This window comes from Temnothorax curvispinosus, unplaced genomic scaffold, assembly GCF_003070985.1.
Source record: "Temnothorax curvispinosus isolate PA1 unplaced genomic scaffold, ASM307098v1 QBEX01002827.1, whole genome shotgun sequence".
In the NCBI taxonomy this organism is placed as follows: Eukaryota; Metazoa; Arthropoda; class Insecta; order Hymenoptera; family Formicidae; genus Temnothorax; species Temnothorax curvispinosus.
Genome location: NW_020212607.1, coordinates 323,575 through 345,393, shown reverse-complemented (window position 1 = coordinate 345,393; position 21,819 = coordinate 323,575). Strand labels below are relative to the sequence as shown.

General features: G+C 35.1%; 1 protein-coding gene across 2 annotated transcripts in view; it reads left to right on the top strand.

Annotated features, from left to right (window-relative positions):
• The first annotated feature begins 487 nt into the window (after positions 1-487).
• LOC112451929 overlaps positions 488-21,819 on the top strand; it is a 285,962-nt gene continuing 264,630 nt past the window's right edge. Inside the window, exon 1 of one of the 2 annotated variants that reach the window (XM_025011844.1) lies at positions 488-1,442. The gene's annotated coding sequence lies outside the window, so the exon portion shown is untranslated. Of the gene's footprint in view, positions 1,500-21,819 lie in introns of both variants that reach the window. The other variant, XM_025011843.1, reaches the window with a different exon arrangement.

The window sequence follows — 21,819 nt, the reverse complement described above, 5'->3', positions numbered from 1 at the left end:
TGTAATCGCTAACGATACCAGCAAAGCTTCTGACTCATGGTGGTAACGCCAAAAGTTGCTCCTATACACAAACGCCCTGATGGTTTCTCACGGTATTCGACTCTCATATACCTTTCGCTCGTCCATGTTGAACTTGCTATTGGTGTAAGAACGTTCGCGACGCTCATGGAGAAGGATCTTCCTACACAGACGCGGCTTCCAACGCTATCTTCATTCTTCTCCACCCTCGCTATGCTCGTGTCGAGGCTTCTGCCGGCGTTGGAGTCGCTGATGGTGGTGGTAGTGGTGGTGGTGGTGGATGAAAAGGGAGGTTGGAAGCGTGCCTGTGGAGGTGGGTGACGTCGGCAACGGCGGCGGTGGTGGTGGTGGCGGCGGTGTCGGCGGCAGCGGCGGCAGCAGCAGCGGCGGCGGCGGCGGCGGCGACGCTGGTGGTGGCGGTGATGGTGGTGGCAGTGGCGGAAGGTAGTTTCTGGGCGGTGGAGGGCGCGGATCGTCGTCCGCAAAGCCGTGCGTTCACCCCGTGCCGCGACGACAACAGGGCGTCGTTCGTTCTGGTGCGAGCGCCGGGAGTTCGCCGGGGGTTTTGCCGTCGAACTATCCTCGAACCAGCAGATTGAACCGATCGAACCGGTTGTCCGGCCGGGGGAGCGTAGTTCGAATCTCGTGGCCGCGCGGACAACCGCGGATCCCTGCGGACCGATTTGTGTCGTGTCAAGACGATTCCGTGCTTAGCTCGCGGCGATCGACGCTCGCGATTAGCGGCACGTCTCTACCGTCGTGCACCACGTGGCTACCGTCGAACGTGGCGATCCTATCGCGGCGCAGCATATATCTGGAACCTTCAAGTTGGGTAGTGGCCGTGTCGCGCGTGTTTCTGCTAGGATTTACGCAAAAGATCCTGTTCGTTGAAATACGAAAACTGGCGAAAGACCTTGCGGTTAGAGTTTGCTATGGGGTTGTGGCTATTCTCGAGCTTGGATATCAACGAAGCGGAACAGGCATCCGCGCCGCTAAGGGAAACTTGATCAAAGCTCGTCACTTTTGGACGGTGGAGAAAGTTCACGCTCGAGGAACAGTGTGGACAGATAAATTTCTCGCATGACTGATCTCGTATGTCGAAGAAAATCGTCACTATAAAGAACGTCACGTGGTTCTTCAGACGTCCGGAAACTACCGGGTTAAAGTCGCGAATTTATTTGAGCGAAGAGTGATCGAATGCAGAACTCATGCGGATGTAACGTGAATGTTAAATCATTCGACATTGGATGCGATTAATCGTTAAGTGTGTGTCATCGGAGTTACATATTGGAGTTCACTGAAGCGAGTCTCATGTGTTGTCGGAAGTGGGTGGATCTAGTAGATGATGACGCAAGAAGCTTTGTGAAGTGAGATATAAGATATAAGATCAGCACGGGTTTTGTGAGGTGACGGTAAAAATAAGGGTCAGTGTTAGTGAATCGAGTTTCGACCGATAGGTCTGTTTCGTCGTCGGTTTACAGGTCAGTTGTCAGAGATCGCCCGCACGATCGACCTATTTTGGATTACCCTGTATAAACGTCGTGGATTCGCGCCCTTCGTCGGTACGGCGAGCACGTGAATCGTCCCTTAAAGCGAGAATCGATCGGACCGCTTGCGTACAAAACTTCGTGGACTGGTAAGTTCCACGAAGAGGTCCGCGAAAATCGTCGGGAAGATGAACGTAAATGGGTCTTACTAATCAGACCCATTTCTCAAAACTCAGCTTAACGTGATAAAAAGGAGAGTAATTCTTAAAAAGTTTCTGTCTAAAGTCTACATTGCCGGTGTTATCTTGAATGAAAACGTTCGTAAAATTTTATTTAATGTTCGTAAACTTTAAGTATGACTAACATTCTTAAACTTTTCTAACTTTCTCTGAAGAAGGTTCGAGGGTATTCTGATTGACAGAATCAAATATTTTTAGGAAACACTCGATAAGTTGACTGCTGAAAAAATGAAAAAATTGTAGGGATTATAGAAGAGAAGAAAAGTGACGCAGATTGACGATATCAGTAAAAACAGTCGCATGTTCTTCAAAGTTTAAGAACATGTGACTGTATTTACTGATACCGTCAATCTGTGTCACTTTTTAAATGAAGAGGAAGTATTGTTCGCCACTCATTGCTGGTCAGTCGTTATTAATGATTGCTAGTCGTTGTTATCTGCGCGTAATAGAGGCTTGACTAAATCTGATAGTTATGCTCTCTAGCATAAAAACGGTTTACTTAATTTCAATTATTTTGGCATTTACACATATTTACGCCGTTTTTAAGAGTGCTTTAATATTACTTTAACAGATTAAAAATTTTATTTAAATTAAAATGAAAATTTCAATTACAATATTATATATTATAATCTTTCTACAATTTATTATAATAATTAATTTTGTGTAAAGAGAAAGAAATGATTGCAACATTTAATCTTTGGGAGATGTTTGACTAAGGAAAAATTAAAAACCTATTAAACAAATTTTGAATTTTGATGCTTACAGCTTTTTACGTTATGTAGTGATATTATTTATATTTATCATAGAAAAAAGAATTGGCAGTTATTATCCTTGTGAATGAGTTAATGAATATTATTGAAAATATTATAACAATTGTCAGTAATACTCTATGATAGCAATACTTTCGTATGCAATGCTTAAACACAATTTCGGGCGTTGAGCCCTGCGTATCTCGTGCGAGGGTGAGAAAGCTCTTGTTTACGTGAGCTTGGAACCATCTCCGTAAGCATTGACACGTTCAATTAACTCTACCCGCTAGGATACTTGTGAGTAGTATCGACTTAAAGAGTTCCTTCTCCCTGATGGAAGAACATAAACGTGTGAAGAATCCTTTTCTATAAATAAATCATTTCGGTATCGACGTATTGCCCCTTCAGAAAATGTGGATAACGAAAACAATAATCCGGTGACAGTTTCCTACGAAAATGTACGAGATTGCTGCGAAGTCGGAGATGTAAGAAGGAAAGTTACGCGCGCGTGCTTGCGGACTCAGTTGCTCGTTTGAATATTTTTCTCAAGTTGTTCGAATTATTTCGTGCGGAACGTTACCAGGATTATCACTGTGAAAGCCAGTATAGTGGAGGTGAGACATATGTAGAATACTTCGGAGTTTTAAGAAAAGTATTAAGAAAATGCTGACTTAATATCTCATGCAGAAATAAGGACTATTTTATTCAGTATATACATCAATCGGTCGATGCTTTGGACATATACTAACGATTTGCAAATGGAATTATAGTTATTGTTTTATTAAAATATAAGCTAATATAATAGATTTTTATAATAGATTTATAATAGATAGATAATATATTTTTTGTTATTTATTTTTAAATTGCTTATATACGTATATTTCCTAAATAATTGTTTTTATTTAGATTAGAACGGTATTGCACGCGTAACAAAGAATAATTATTTAATAAAACAGAACATGAAATATTTATGAACGTTAAAGCATCCATGGCATATTCGGTTTAAATGAGCCGAGTTTTAATTATTCATTTGTATTAGCAGAAATGTGTTACACTGATTGTGAGAAAATTTGCCTTGTTCAATTGGTCGATTCGCTATTACGCTGATTGCACTGAAAAATAATAGCAATAAGAAATTAAATCGCTAAGATAAAAAACATGCGTAATGGTGCGTAAGTAATGCATTGGGCAAAGTGATTATTGGGCGAGAATTATGCACTCTGCGAAATAAAGAGATGCACGAGCGACAATGGTTAAATACAAAATATCTATATGCGTTAATAGGTTATATAGGAAGAGAAAGAGAGAGAGAGTTGAGAAAGAGAAAAGAGAAAAGAGATGAAAGAGAGGAAAGAGAGGAAAGAGAGATAAAGATGGTCGTATCGCGTTTGGTTTATCGATCGTGCATTTCGGGTATGTGCAAACGTTCGTGCGAGGTGCTTTATTTGAAATCGTCGCGTGTCATACGGCCTCGGAAAGATTCGCGCTGCTGTTTGAGCGGGGCGGGGCTACTGGGTGTATCCGCGACAAAAAGGAGCATCCGCGCCTTTAATTAAAGCCGTTCGCGCTCGAAGACATCGTCGGCGAAATTGATTATCCGTAATTGGGACTTGACGCGAGGTTCTCTCTTGCACGGTATAGCCGCTGGGCTTACAGCAGCAGCGACTAGACAGCCTGTATCGGAAGTCGACGTCAATAAGCCTCAGCGCAGCACGCTGCCATACACAGGCGATCGGGCGGATTACAATGGCCGGCCGCACAAAAAGCGATAGCGAAATAGAAACGTGGAAATCGGATGTGGCAGCCCGGTTATACGCTCACGAATGCGCCAATGTCGTTACATCGGCATCGGTTCTATGAATACGATCACGAAAAATTCACCGATTTCATATCGCCGCGAATACTTGTAGATAAGGTTCCGTTTTCGAGATGAACTTGTATTTTTCTTTTAGCTATTAATGGACCATAGATCTGTCATATCTTTGAATTAAATTAGAAACATTGATTAATTTATTGTGTATGAGCTTTAATCGGTTAGATTACTATCGATATAATAGCTAAAGAGAAATTATAACGAGATTTATATCAGCTAATAGTTATCATCAATTTATCAACTTTATCACGTGGTCGGTGTGCGTTCGATATTGAATTTGCAAGAGAGGCTTTTCACCGGTGGGTTTAATTTCGTTGATATTACTGTATCTCGACATGGTCGTCGGTCGTAACGAAAGCATTCATGCTCCGAAAGCGCAAGAAAATAATGAAAGTATACGATTTACGAAAGATGTGATCGTTTTTTGACCGGAAATCACACGACACGAATCCAGAGATGAGCTGTTCGTAGATGGCCCGGGACATATTTGCATATTCTGTGAATGTATCATAATGTTCGGAAAGAGGAATAGCGCGTTTTTATCGGCACAACTGTAAATCGAGAGTAATGTCCGATAAAAAGACGATTTGTATAAACTCGACAGCACTTAATCGACTTCGATGCATTTCCTAAATATACGTATCTTTGTCGGCCAAATCTAAATGTTTTAATTACAACATTTGTATTATATGTTTACATATAAAAGAAGCTATTGAATAGCATATAGATATTACAATAATATTCAAACGTGTTTTTTTTTAATAAAAAAATCTTGACAAAAACAATTGGCTAAAAACAATACATTTCAACATACATAGATAATCTTGAGCAGTTAATTTTTTTACGTTTTCTGCAGCCATTTCAGATTAATGACATCAAAAGCGAGAAAATATATCATAAAAGTTATTAAAATAAAAATGTTTTTTAATAAAATAGAGTTTGTAATTGGTAGAATAGATTTGTAAAATATATCGAAAACTCCCCTTTTACATATTTGGGCAATCATTGGGGGGAATGACTCATATATATCGAATTGAATTGTGCCTAATCAAGGACGAAAACAAGCTGTTTGACAGCTGCTGAATTGAAATAAATATTTGCTTTTACATATTAAATTATAATAAAATGGAAGTCTTCGATATATTTTAACTCTACGACAATTATTTTAAATTTAAAAACACTGAACTGAAACGAAAAATGACGCTGTACGTTGCGCAAGAACAATTTAGCTTTTTAACGTCATTTTTTACGCTTTATAATTCACGATTTTGCCAAGAGTGACGCTGTGTGTACTGTCAACACGGACTTGGCAATCGAGCCAGCATCAGAAGCTTAATATCGTTTTTATCGGATATAGAATGCAAAAATAAAAATGCATACTTTGTATTTTTATTTTTTTCTATCAAATGTTTTTGTACTTAAAACAATATTCTGATTTGTTAAATTGTTTTAGAGAGGATGTTCGTTATGCAGCTTGAAAATCGAGCCACTTTGTTTCTAATGAGTGCATATTCATAATGAACAAGGAAGATGGCATTTCTATCTTCGATCCATACACTTTTCAAATCGATAAAAGGCACTGTTTCAAATTAGTCGAAAGCACAGCTGTCTCTCGCTGAAACGAGATGCGATGTCGCGTCGCGAAGTCTGTCTAGAAAACGTATTATTTCTCCATTTACTCATGTCATTGCGTTCTCCGTTTTCTATGACCTTCCAGAAACATTAACATTCCAAAGTTTCGTTCTATCCCACATGTCCCACCGAAACATTTCCAACACGTTTCACAGAATTTCACAGAATTTCGGTTATAATATTGCACATAGTTGCTTGACCTGAAATGAAATTTACAGCCGCGAGCACGGTAGCAAACATCCCTCAAAGCTCGCGCGATCTTTCAAAAAATGCGTGACGATATCTCGGGAAATATACGGCCATTGCACAGTTTTCACAGAGAGATGCTTTTCTCCTTTACGATACTCGCGTTTGATGAAGTCCTCCGCGCGGCTGTATATTTCCCGAGAAATTATTTAAATATTTAATTTCTTCCGTTGTTTATGCTTTTCTTTCTCATGTTCTTATTCGCGTTTGACAGTCGTAATAAGTATATGGAATCTTTCCAGGCTTATATGCATATACTACATAATATCTAAAGTATATTATGTTGTAATAAAGTTTTCCCGACATTTTCCTCGCGTGGATAACTGAAAATTATCGTCTCCCGAGATGTACTTGCGCGCGCAATGGAAAGAAATATCGCGTGTCGAGATGTTCTGGCCAGAAAATTGCGAATCTCCGCTTACACGTGCAAGTATCCATTTACGCGTTATAGAACCTTTTCGATCATTTCTTATTCCCGTTCACGCAAACTCACGAGGATTCAATTAAAATTAAAAGACAAGATTGACAATTTTAATATTCCACGTTCGATGTAGCGTGTAAGCGAAGTTATCCGTTTACCTGAATAAAACTACAGAGGAATAGTCCCGCAGCATTATCCTTCGTCTTTTTGATGCATTACTTTCTCGTTATGGAAGAAGCTGCTATGTCGTACGTATGTTATATTGTGCGAGAAGAAAGTGGAAACGCGTGCGTTTTGTGTAGATTTATATTTTTCGTTTCTCGGTCCAAGTTTCCTGCGGGCAAGGCGTCTTCCGTTTATTCGTATAGTTGGGGCAGTATAAAATGCTTTTGTGTAAAAAGTACTCTCTTCACATAGAATTTTGCTCTAGGCATTATTCAATATATAAGTATAAATAAAGAATGAATTAATATTTAAATATTATACAAACTAATTATTATTATTGTAACAAAATTTAAATAAACTCTTCAAGCCTGTCTTTAAATTTCAAATAGAATAAAATATAGAGTAGATAGTTATTAAAAAATTTATTTATTTAAATAATACACAAATATTATAGGAACATGTTATTATATAAATGAATATTTTGACATAGTAAATATGTACCTACGTTTTACTTACGTTTATTTGAAAACAGCGTTTGTTTCGTCATCTTTGATGATTTACTTGAAATCTAAATCTTGATGCATTAAACAGTTTTGTAAATTTTAAGGCGTCACATCTCATAAAGCAACTTTGCTGCTAGATAGTTATAATGATGGCGCGTCCATCTTACATGACTGTAAAGAGACGAAAATTTACGCGTATTTCAACGCGCGAGTTAACCCATCTAGTAAAGTGCATTTAATCTTAACGAGTAATTTATTCAAGCGTTTGGAATTCTCTTTAATGCATTGCAGTTTTACTAAAATATGAGATAGCGTATATTATACTTCCATCAAAATTTCACTCGAAAATTGTGAATAAACTGCTGTATTAAGCGCATTATTTCATTTAAAATATGCATGCATATCAGTACAAGAAGCATTGAAATGTTGCACGCCAAGAGAAATTATGTATTTAACGAGCGTCCTTTTCGTTTGCGAGTGTCACCACACGTTGTTACCATGTGTTTACTGCGACTTGGTGAAAAATTAGTAAAAAATTATACCTACACAAAATCATACTAATTCCAGTTGTCGCGAAAATGGAAAGTGTCCACTCTTCGTCTCCTTAATATCATTGTTCGTGTTGTATCGCGTTAAAATCTGATTTTGTGTATCTAAACAGACGCGTTCCGAGAGTGTGCGTCTTGTACTCGCGAGGCATGCCAAAGGACAAAGGACGCGCGTGTTAGACACGTATGCTTTGAAATCTGAAAAATGCGGGAAGGTGGCGGTTTATATCCTAGCATGATTATTCGCGATATATCCGGAGTTGAGGAGTGGAAATCGTCTCATCGATCACTCATCCCGCGGGAAGTCCTATAGAAATTTATACGAACACTCTGGTGCATGCTTTGCCAACTGGCATCTATTATACCAGCGTTGATGTATTCGTTCCCTTCCTTCTTGCTTGATTCACATCTTGCCGCTACTATTGAGTAGCTATTGATATTCGCCTTTGGCGAAAATGTTCTCACGAAAGCAAACGATTGCTTCATTTCATTTCATGCGCATACATTTTATGTTTATTTTTGTATTTATTCATCTTTTTGCGATATTCATTCTGCGCTTGTTAACTCTATTCGACGACTGATGTGGATACGACGTTATCAGACTATCTTGAATTTACTAGAATGCCTGAACACACACGTTTACGGGGAATGTTTTCAGCCGGTCAGTTACCCTGAAATAGCGGAGACACAAGGGTAGACAATTGGGGTCAACGTTTCGTATCAAGCGCCGTATAATATATCACTTTTCAGCGAAATTAATGATCAAATTTATGTTTTCTTACGTAATTAATGAAATATACTACAAGAATTTGTTTTAAAAATTGTATATTTAGCGTTTATATTAATTTGCAATTAAATTTTAGAATTTTAGACGTTTTCTTTTTACAGCAATTTCTTATGATCCTGAAATATTATCAATTAATGCTACACAGAAACCATTCCATTTTAAGTTTTGAAAAAGCATATCTCCCCAAAGTAAGAGGAAAAGTACATTCCAGAAGAAAAATCCTTCTACTTAAAAGATAATTTGATTATACAAAACCAAAGGTCATTTTTCTGTGGAAAAGTGAATTACATTTTAATATGCGGTTTCATAAAAAAATAATATACCTGTTTGCAGAATTAACTCACGCAATGCAATATTACTAATTTATAATATTGCGCAGTGATTATATTTGCAGAAATGCAAAAATATATCGCGAACTGCACTCGTATTCTGTATTCTGTAGATGTACATGTATAATTGTAAGAAACCGATATTTTTATATGATGCGGAGGACTGAAAGATGACTCGCTTAGCAATTTTGTCAATATCTGTGATATCGTACTTGCGATTTTGAAAGTCGATTTAATTTTTCTTCAATTACACGTTGTTATTGTAGATCGCGCTATTAAGCTATTTTATCACATGCATATAGAAAACTTGGGCAATAAAGATTTCCGAGGAAGCGTTTTATTGTGCAGTAGCATTTATTACGCATTGACACAGATCGTTACAAAGTATCGCTTAGTGTCAATGTTCTTCCTTTCGTCTTATTATCGACAAAACGCAGAACGGGATGCTTTCACCATAAATTAGCATCCCGAGTAGTGAGGTACCGAGTAGCTCGATGTTGTGAGGGACATTATGACGCTACGACACTTTATTTGGCGCATTATCTGTGCGACGTGGTTTTGTTAGATATTATCACGAATATGTCACCAGTAATTGTCAATAATTAATTCATTGTGCTAGGTACTGCTCTTTCTGTTTTAATTAGTTACTTCGCATGATCGAGTTAATTGATTTTATTAATCAGCTAGTAGGTCAAATGAACTGAACTCAGCCGGAGCATCGTCAGTCATTATATTCATATTCGATAGTTAATTATTGCGTTTCATTGAAAGCAGGGAATTGATTAACGCTTTAATTACATTTGAGACATTTGTCTTGATTTTTTTGCGTACGTATTTTTAAGAATTATTTATCAAATTAATCTATGTTCTAAAATTTCTATACGATTCAAAGGAAATGCATTGACTTTCATCATTTTGATTCATATTTTGAAACTTGTCTAATTTATAAGTTATCCACAAATATTGTCATTACCGTGTATAAATAATATTCTGAAAGCCCCTCCAGTTAAATTAACAAACTTCTATTAATTAACAGTATGTAAATACTTTAAATAAAAAACTAAATCAGTATCTCATCGGGACTAAGAGATATTGAGGAATCCGTGAAAACACATTTTACCCCTTTTCACTCCTCTTAGGGGTTTTGAATTTCTAAAAATCCCTTTTTAGTGGGTGCTTACATCATAGAAGGAATATACTCCTCGAATTTTATGTTTCTATAAGGTTTGGGCTGGGCGTTGATAAGTCCGTCAGTCAGTTACAGTCAGTCATGTATAGATTTATTCGTTATTTACTTTTTCAAATAAACAATATCATTATTTGTTAATAATTAATTCATTTTTTAAAGTAAAAACGAAGAATATTAAAATATCTTTTGGAATTATGATATATCTCTTGAAACATATATGTTTTCTAAATAAACCGTTGTTCAAGCACTTAAATTTACAATCGGTGCAATCAAATTGAACGTGACAACATAGAGAATTCCCAATCCTTCACGTCTGGTTTTTAAGCCTTTTTCATCGTGTCAATCAAATTCGGTTGAAAATTAAATTAAAACGCACTCGCGATCTGTAAAATTAAACGAAGTAGGTATGCGCAGAGTAGTGTGCGCGGTATGGTATTCTCGCTCGGTGTACGTTTCGTGAACGCCGAAACGCGGGGCGTTTTATCACAACCCGATGTAACTTTAGCGTGAAACGAGCACGCGCGCCGATTAGGATATTATCACTATGGCGGCGCGTCGCGTGTCGCGCGTCGTCCCGCGCCACGCTCGCACCACTGAATCACTCGGTTTACGCGGTGGCAACGCTTTCGCGGAGTTACCCCATCTATAAATTAACGATATAGCGGGAGGAGCGACGTGCATCGATGGAGAGTACTTTCGGCCTACAATATTTTATCGTTGGAATTTGGTCGTCTGGTCGATCGCCGACCGGCCGGACGTGAACTGTCATTGTCGCGGAAGTAACTGACAAGTTAATTACGCTGTTGTCGCGGCGCATTGCGGAGGAAAAAAGAGAACGTGTGAAAGTGTAAAGCCCATTTTTATTTACGAAAAGATCTGACTAATTACCATGGTAAATTAACAGGAATTTATAGCATTTAATGATCGAATCTTTTTCGATAGAATCAAAGTGCTTTTTTACTGTTTCGTATGCATCATCGATGCATGTGGAAAGATATACATTACTTTAAGTGTAATTCGATATTGGTCGATGCTATATTGTTAGGTACTTTTAAGAACAAAAAGATACAAAGATGTAATACGAGTATTTGCAAGATATTTGTAATTTTATTTCTCTATCGATGTGCGTGTGTGTATGTGACAAAAGTTATAAATAAAGAATACAATACGCCAAAATTACACATGTTACGTGCATGTAAATATAATTATTACTTGTATGCGACAATAAATAAACAAATAACACGGTAACTTTGCTCGTTATATTAACATAACAAAATTGTATCTTTAAACTTAATTTCTAGCTATATTAGCGTTTATAGCTTATATTAGCATTGTGTGGCTATAGTAAATCAGCATTAACGCAAATATTTACAATTGTTTACACGTGTGAACTTAATCACCCATCAGGTTGTTTGGTTATTGTCTTTAGCAATCGAAGCAATAAGAAAACATCATAAATGATTCAACTGATACGTTCCCGCGCCACGAAAAATATGTTCGTACTTTGATGTGTTTGACCTTTCTCTAAACGATAAAAGTGATGTTTTCTGTAGATCTTATGGAAACAAAGTACCGATGCATTATCCTATTTATCAAAAGTTTTAGAAAAATAACATTATTTTTTAAAAATAATACAATCAGAAGAGTATTTCTGTAGTTTTGCCTACTGCGCGAAATATAATAATATTAAGGTAAAATACGAATTAATTTTTATAAAGTTTAATGACAACATAAAACAAAATGTACGTAAATGGATAAAACTGTTAAGCGTGGCCATAAAATTATTCTTTATCAATGTTTCTGATATACCTACACATACATATACATATGTAAACTTTTTCTGTATTTTTAACTATGCTACGATAAGATCATTTTTTTCTCTCTGGCTGTTTTCCGGATCATTAGCTTTACAATCGGCACTTCTTTTTCGCGATGGCAAATCAAGCCATGTCGCGATGTAGATTCGATAAATTTGAGCCGGCGGCGCCGGTAATATCGATGGGTTTCGCGTTTTGCTTCTGGCGTATAAGCGATGGTTGCGATTAGGCAAGAGTTACGCATGCGAATTCGTCGATGTTTCCGGGTCTGATGCTATTCAATTTGCCGAACAATCTGCAGAAATGTCCGTTCTAGCTGTTTATTCTGAAATAAATGTCTGATTACAAGGAGCGCCGCTTGCCCGTTTCCAATAATTATTTCTAAACATCGTTATACCTGCTGTGGCTTTAATTTTTAAATTTTAAACAGGCAATCGTAAACATTTTGATCACGTACGAGATGCAACTCTGCCTTCCGAGAAGGGAGTCGCGTCCCAGAGATATTTATCTGATGGTTTTATAGATTTTCGCTTAGGGAAGAAACACGCATGATATATACGAGTGGTCTCTGCATCAGTTTGAGTAAAAATAGCGAATAAAATAATTACACTTTTTTATTTTTACACTTTGACAAAACGTGTGCAAGTTAAAAAAAATTGTGAAAAAATTGTAATTGTTGCTCCATCAAAGACTGTGATGGAGATTTTGATTGTCAATGTCGATCGGTTTATATTGCGATGTGTATGGTAACGTAAAGGGGTGAAACGAGGGCAGAGTTGGTTTAACTAAACGAGAATAGTGCAGATTCGTGCGCAGCTGGCGTGACTTGATTCGGAAAACATTTGTTTTGTCAATACGACAAGAGCTTGACCGAATGAGAACGATGGGTTACGAAAAGAATTTCATCAAACGCTGATGAAAACATCAAAACGATGATCGATGCACAAACGACATTCGTACTTCTTCTGTAGTTGGCATCTCCTATCGTGTTCCCGTATATTTCAGAAAATTAATTGTTTGTAATTTAAACGTTTTTCGGAAACAGAAAAACGGAGGCGAGAAAGGATAGAATGAGGAGAGAAAGGAACAGAGAAATATTTCTCGGTCGAAGGATTCTCGGACGGTATTCCAACGTCGGTAATTAACCTCAACAGCTCGTTTTTGCTGTAACGCATAATTTTTCATTTTCCGATATCGGAGTATATGAAAGTACTCAGTTTTAATTAAAGTGGCTATATTATAATTTTTAGACGTATAAAATATGAAAATAGAAATGCAGGGTAATCAAAACAATTGATTAAAGTATTTTCTATAGTGTAAAATATTTGCATGCATATAAAATTAAAACAAATTCTTATTATTGCACTTAAGAAACATTTTTATACGTTTTTGGCAAATAAATAATTTTAATTTTAAATTTTCGAAGACATAGAAGCAGAAAAGACAAAATATTGAAATTAAAATTTATTTTAATATATTGTATATATAAAAGTAGATATTTATACATATATAGGTATATATAATTTTTTTACTACAAGATCTTAGCATTACGATAGTAGTGGTTAGTAAAACATTGAAATTCACATCTTATCAAAATTATATCTATGACTTCCGTTAAAATATATACATTCTAGGATCAAACATAAACTTCGTCGTGTTTAGGTCTGAGAAATCGCAGGTTGCAGCATGTTGCAAACAAGGGTGTAATGTTTCGAGAGTGCAACGCGTCAGCCGTTATCATTAAATAATCATGTTGGCATAGTCAGATGGCAAATGCGATTCCCCTGCTGCTCTGGTAGTAATAGATGTCAGTATAAACTTCCGATGAACGACCTCTGGACCTCTGGTTACTCGCGGACAGAATCGCCGTCTCAGGTTCATAACATGTGCAATGGTTATGACTGCTCACGAAATATGGACAGTGCATCCCAGTTGAATAATATCGCAATTTTATCTCTTGCTCAACGGAGCTCGGTTATAATACAATTGGTTTCGTATATACATAAAATGCCATTATATTTAAAATTGTAAGTAGTATAAGTAATTGCAGGTTGGATGGTTTAGGATTTTTCGAAACCGCAACAATACAAAAATTATTTACGCTTTATGAAATCTCCATACTCTTAGGTTTTTAGCAGATATGGTTTATTTCATAAAATCGGCGCTGTGTAAAGATTAATCGCTGTATCTGGGTTTACGTTTGAAAGTATTTTATTGCTTGACTTTTATATATTCTTATTGTGTAAATAAAAACTTTTGTAGAATATTTTATACATATAGAGATTGTAAATATGATTTATCTTTTTATTTTTCCGAAAACGTTGCTGTAAAAAACAAAAAAAAATTTTTTGGTGCTATACATAAAAAAATAATAAAATCTAGCAAAAATAATTAAAGAACGGAATTTTAACATCAAATATATACCATAAATGATATATTTTTAGTGTTTTATTTGGTATTTTATTCCTCTATTAGTGTCTATTACGGAATACATTTATAATAAATATTATCGATGTGTATGTCACAGAAAAATTAAAATATGTATACAATGTATGTGCATGTATGGATGCGATGAAAAGAAAAGTAAAATTTTATGTATTCAACTTATTCTCAAACTTATACTATAAATTTTATATTGATATCGCAGTTAGTTTCCTCGAGAATTCTTAAGAAGCAAAATTTAAATTTTGCAAGATATCTAAGATGATATTATCATACAGTTTTTCTTGGAAGAACAACGTCACGATAAAACTACCAACTTTTAACTGCTATTTGCAGAACGTGGCGTTAACGACGCAAACGATCGAGCTATTCACGTAGAATTTCTGGAGATGCATCTGTCGCGAGATTGTGGGCACACTGAAAATTGGCATTAACCTGTCCATGCATCAAATTCTGTCTACAGAATTGAGCTTGACCCGACATGAATACCAAGTAGACGTGGTCCAGCTACGAAACGGTCAAAGACGGATGTTCGCACGCATTCGTCGTGAATTCCAGGCTTCCCATTTCCCATTCCATCTCAGAATTTCGAGGAAATTCCGTACCTGCCCGTCATAGAGGATGATTGTCTATTATTGCACTCTGAACTTTTCGCGTTTCATAAGCTACCGTATTTCAATAAATTTTTCTATCGTCGATTTTTTCCAGACTATCTATCAATCACGATTCTATATTGTATTCCATAATATATACGTATAATGTACATGTTTACCGACGCTTGCCGAAAAAGACGGTTATAGCATATAAAAATTTTGCAACTGTTAATCGAAATGTTGCGTTTACAGTAAGTTGAAGACTAATGACGATTAATGCACTGTTTAACATTGATTCTTTCATGATTCTCGTTTTTAAATGTTTGTATGTTCTATGGTGAACTCGAGGGCAATTTTATAGCGAATAAGATAAAACTGAAAACGCTGTCGTGGCGCAAAAATCGCATCGCGTGTTCACTCGGCAAGATAACAAGGACTATATATAATTACACATGTGACGTTGCATAAATAATTCATGATAGGATGTACCACATGTATAATTTATTATCACCTGCAGGATTATATGTTATCGTTCAACAACTGCATCATGTTTAACATGAATGAATATTGATTTACCTGATGACTAAATATTCTATTGTAATGATACAAGTAACCGAAAGGAATGCTTTTTCATATAAAATCAAAAGTTGGGGATCACATTGATCGACTTGATTCGATGATAATGATACGAATATACTGGTGTGGCAAAATATAAAAAATGAAATATATATGTATATATAATATACAATATTACTTTATAAATCTTTTCGGATCTTTTTTCACTTGACCTCAATTTGAGCGTCGTTTGGAACTGTTTGGAACAAACACGCGCATCGATCACACGCTGTGGTATATCAAAGCACGAAATAGTTTTCGCGTCGATGAGTTTTCTTCTTTCCGTTACTTCTACCTCTCTGTGCCTCTCATATTCGCGGCCTTTTGTCTCAAGTCAGAAGCGTAGCTGCGCTTCTATGATGCAGACATAGAGAAAAGTCTGTTGCACCAACATAAAATACTCTCTAGATGAGTTTTTATATACATTTCACCTGAAATTTAGTTCTTATCTCTCTGTAAGAGAGTTGTGCGTAAACGTGTCACGATACTAGAATCAAAATCCTAATCACAAGTAGATCAGGGATTTTAGACGACATTAAGTAAAATTTCAACAAACCACAAGTCAAGTTTTGATCGTTTAGCAACTGTGCTATGCTTAATACGAATAAATATAAATTTATCTAATTAAACGTTCCATTGTAACGAGACAAGCAACCGAAAGAATAATCGCTTTTTTTTTGCAGAGCGATTTACGAAACGTTTTAAATATATTATTTATTGAACTAATAATTGTGAGTTTTATAGGAGTGGTAAGTTGTTGCATTTCGATAACGTAATCCGTATTAGCACGGAATATAAACAATTGTATTGTCCTACGGCGAACACGGAAAGTTCGAAATCGGTGTTAATGCGTTTGTCGTACAGTTACCATACAGTCGGGTTGTTTTGCGAAGAGTAAATGTTTTCCTAACGGTTCGTTCTCGCTTGATCAACTGTTTTGAGCAATTTGAGCCAATTTCCAGAGAGATTTAATCAACCAAGAGTTGATAGCGTATATGATACTTTTCACATTCGAAAATATCTCTTTGATAATGTTATTTTTCTTTAACCGCGAAACTGCACTTTTGTGCTTTATAGGTCACAGGTTATTATTGCGATAGATAAATATTTTCTTCAAGTAAAAGTTGCGCTAATGTATTATGTTTTCATGGAAATTTTATATGCTAAAAAAATATACAAGTTAAATATTCTTTATTTACATAATTGCGTGTTTTTAGAGAATGTTATGAATTTTTTATAATTTTAGATACAAAAAAGGAATATATTGTTATAGGACGAAATAATGTAAATTGATTTATTTATAAATAGAATTCTTAATTTTATTTGTTGTATGATGCGATTGAACTTTGATATTTTTCTGACTTTCACGATATTGGCATATTGTTACATATGCAATGACGTAATAATTTATGATACCGTTAAAGGCATAACATACATATAATATGTCATCTAACTTATAAATAAAATATATATTACTAATATTGTCAAATATATATTCCGCCTTTGATTCATTATTTAGCTGTAATCCATGTTTGTATTCTTGTTTTGAAACACGGTTCAGAAAACGTTGATAATTATTCAGAGAAAATTGATAAGGTCGTGAGATAGATTATTGGCAACAAGACTGGTATATAATTAGTCCAATGTCGCTTCGTGTCTCGCTTTACTCCATTGTTCTAGCGATGCGATCTTCTATTCTAATCGCATATTCTATCGCGAACATCTATGTCGTTTGCTAATAAATATACAGCAACGCGACACGACGCGACGCGATGCGGGGCAACAGTTGCAACCTGTACCTGCAAGCTAGCTACCGGATTCACGATTAACGACCGGCGATGTATCGCGGCGCACAAATATCGCATCTGCCGGCTGGAGATTCTATTAGCGAAACGCCGCGTCGCTGGTTAGGAGCAAGGGCTTAAGGCAGAATAATGCACTTGCGCAGACACGATTAAGTCTGCCGACTGATTACTCCGAGTTTAAAGGTAGCACTTTAATACAACAACCAACTTTAACGAGCAATAATATCGCAAAGAGAAATATAACTGTGAGGAACAACATTATTCCACAATTCTACAAAATACATTAAAAATATGCTACACATAGTTATAGATAAGTATTTATTAATAAAAACTTTATTAATTGATATCTTTGTACAATATTATTTGCTACAGATTATTTGTTATATTACGTATTCATTATTCAGATATAAATTTTTTATTTTTATGAATTTAAAGACTCTGTAAATCTTCAATTTAAATATTAAATTGTTGTACGTACTTTATATAGTATTGTACAGTATTTTTAAAACGGAAATAAAAAAGTTTATCATGTTTATTTTATTCTTAAAAAGATATAAAAAAACGGAAAACTTTTCTTTTTACGTTTTTATTCAATTCTCATAAATTATGCTTAAAGTCAAGACAAGGATCTATATCTGCTTTAATCTCCATTTTTATTACCTAAACAAAAATTTTAGAAAAATTGTTCTAGAAATTTGTGTAATTTTAATTTGAAATAGATAATGTTATCGCAATATTATATATGAATAATGTGTTAAAAACATAATACTTGTTACAAAATTTGCAATAAAATTTTATTGTATTTACTAGACTAAAATAGTTAAAATACCATTAGAAATATCCACAATAATCCATTTGACCTTATACTTTAGAAGCGATTTAGAAGATTCTCATTCAATAATTTGCGGGTTACTTTATACGAAGTGGAGTAACGCGTTAATGTACGACTGTTAGTTATGACCCGCTTGGATGGGTCATGATCGTGATTGGGATTGGTGAATTTATGTCATACAATTTATCACGTCGTGCAAACATCTGTTTAATATCACCTGCATATGTCAACCGTCAAATTACTCGTATTTCTCTCGAGTCGCACGGATTATTCCGCGAAATCAAGTTTCATCCTAAAAGTTTAACGCGGTGTTCAAAAATTTGCGATTTCGTTAAACGTGAGTTCGAAAAACAGTTGTAATAGATAAATGGTCGTGAATTTCGCATTCAGCGCTTCTTAGCATTGTTGTTGAAACAGAGTTCTTTCGGTTAGAATTTATCTTTACAGTAATTTTCAGGAAAGATTTACGTTACTATCGCGCTTCATACTTTTTATTTTAAGAAATGTGGTACTACCGCATTTTATGTACTTTGCCCCGTTAGCCATGTACTTTGCAATGTTTTCAACAAACAATTGTTTTAGAAACGTGACGCCGATGAACAATCATCATGATATCTTGTGAATGCTCAAACATTTATTAATTACGAGTATTCGATACCCTTATGCCGTATTAATTTCATGTTACATTGCCATTATCCGTTCATAAATGCATTCATATTGACAGAGTAACAATGCAAAATTTAACGAACCGTGGAATGTAATTATCATTGAATTTGATATGGTCAGCATCTCTAACGCAGTTCGATAATAAAGTGCTAATCAACTCATCGAATAGAATGTCAATTTGTGTTTCAACGTCCTAATTTTACGATTTTCTCATTCACTGCATAAAAGATATTGTTTTAAAGTGACATATAAATACAATATGCATTAAAATCTAAAGAAATTTCAAAATGTCAATAAATTTATATTTTTAGGAATAATTTTCAAATACGTGCGGTTTATTAATATAACGCTTTCTATTTCTGTATAAAAATATTTTTAAGTCATTTTTAATAAAAGAGAGAACGTACTGTTTCATTAATAAGTTTTACTTCAATACTTCGTGATCAATGTCTCACTGACGATGGTAGAAAGAAAATCTTTTATGTGAGCAATCGGTGGAGCGAGCGACGGCCGGAGGTGGTAATGCACTCGATAGATACCCATTGCTCTGCATGCAACACCGCGGGGGATTGAGCAGCTCGCTCACGGGCGCTGTCCCCTCCAACCCCTTTCGAATCTGCATGAAATTAACGCAAAGTTTACCGACCGAACCCTACTCAGCTCGTAGACAAAGTTTTCGAAGAGCTTAGGGGGTTGCGAGGATAAGGATGACTCTGACGTTGGTCTGTGCACATATACATATATAATACATGTACATGTATGTACATACGTCTAAGGACTAAATGTAGAAGTGCAATAATCTTGTTAAAGGATATGTTGGACCCGAGAAGTCATGAAGCATCGTCATATTGGGTCCTGATCGACGCGCCACGAGTTGCTGAGATTCGGAATCGCTGAACTCAGACAGCGAATATCCATAGACGTATGACTATAATTTTCCGTCCGTAAATCTGCTTACAATTGTTAAATAACTTGTATTTCACGTAACTTCCAGCTTACTCAGATCTATTATTTTAAAATATGCAATAAGTTTCCGGTCGTCGTAAAGTTGCAAATCCAGGGTTATTATTTAATCGAGTTTTGTCAACTATACGATCCCGAATCGGATTAATTCGATTTGTGAATACCATTAGGGTGTCATGGCATTGCATTTCTTTCAGATTAAACACTTCAGCTTCTGCAATAAAAAAAACATGCAGTGCAAACTGCGTCCATATTAATCATCTACCTTTGTTTTCATAAATCTGCATGAAGTTAACGAGTATGTTTGATAGAGGAAGACAAATTTCTCGTGGGATTCCTCGTACTCCCGTTTCTAAACATAGTGAGAGACATGATGTCCAAACTCTATAGTCTATACATTGACTAACTTCTCAAGAAGGGAGTAAAATTTCTTTTTAGAAAGTTATAACTTAATTAATTGAACGTAAGCTTGCCTTGGATAATCCGTTTTCCTTTGAGTTGATAAAATATGACACAAGAAGGAAATAAATTTCTTTCTCTCTTTTATCTTACAATTATAATAAAATTTTATTTTAGAATGGTAAATAATATGATTATTTTAAAAATAAATTTTTACAAAGTGTAACTACAGTAAATATTCTTCTAGTTGCTATCAGAATTATTAAAAAAAAGCTTAAATTATAATTATTCTAACGCATATTGTATATATGAATAAGTTTAAATTGTTCTGCATTTCGGTGTTTCTTGCATATTCATATAAAGTTAATGCAATGTTTCATTTGGAATGTTAATTGCGGTTACCATAATGTAACATACTCTGCCAATGCGGAGTGCCTTTTATAGTTAAACATTGAAGTTATAAAGTCATTGCAATTACGGCTGCTGACTTGATTGTTTCCAATTTTGTTATCACACGTACGTTATACATTATTTCTAGATTTTAGACTTATTTTTATCTTATTTGATGTTATCTCTAAATCTATATTTCAGATAACTCATTTGTTGTTATATTTATTTCCTGCATACACGCGTTGCGGAATCATAAATTTCTATTCACATAATTTTCCGATATGATTTTCATTAAAATAGCAATTTTAGTTTTGTCGTCTTCTTGAAGAATAGCTATATATAAGCTTCTTATTTATAAGAGTTATTTGTGACATAAAGTGTTTCTTTTAAATAAATTAGGAAGATTATTCGGATGCATTACTTAACCATGAATACAAATTACACTAGTAGCTATAGTTTTGATGAAATTAAGAAGTCCGTTGCATCTTGAACACTTTCTGCAAAAACGTAAATTTGTTATAAATTTCGAATATTTAAATAGTAAATACTATAAAATCTTACACGAAAAATCTTATATCAAGATTTCGTGAAGATAAGATGTATCGTTTTCAAACAAATCCATGTTGATTAATTATCTAATGCTAATTAATTATTAATTAGACAGCATGTTGCAAATATCACGCCTATAGTGCTAAAAGCGTGAAGAGGATGAGTAAGTGGAATTACTAGTATGTTAATTCCTTTATACACGAAACACACACATCGTGCACATTTATGTTTTGGACAGTGTGGCATAATGGAATTCAGTTTTAACAACACGGCTGCATATTTCGAAATCCCACGTGACCGCGACGATAGTATTAATATCCTTTGAGTAATTACATATCATGAATTATTAAATTATCGATTAATATTATTAAACAAGCCTCGATATAGAAGCGGTACAGTTCCCGACTTTTAAAATTAAATTTCTGGGTTTATATAGTCTGCATTTTTATTTTTTAAGTTATACTTTTTTTATGCTTTAACATTTGATTATCTTTTCGAAGTTTTATTTTTAAATTTTCTGTTAGAATAAAGTTCTTGTGCTTTATAAAGAACTGAAATTCCG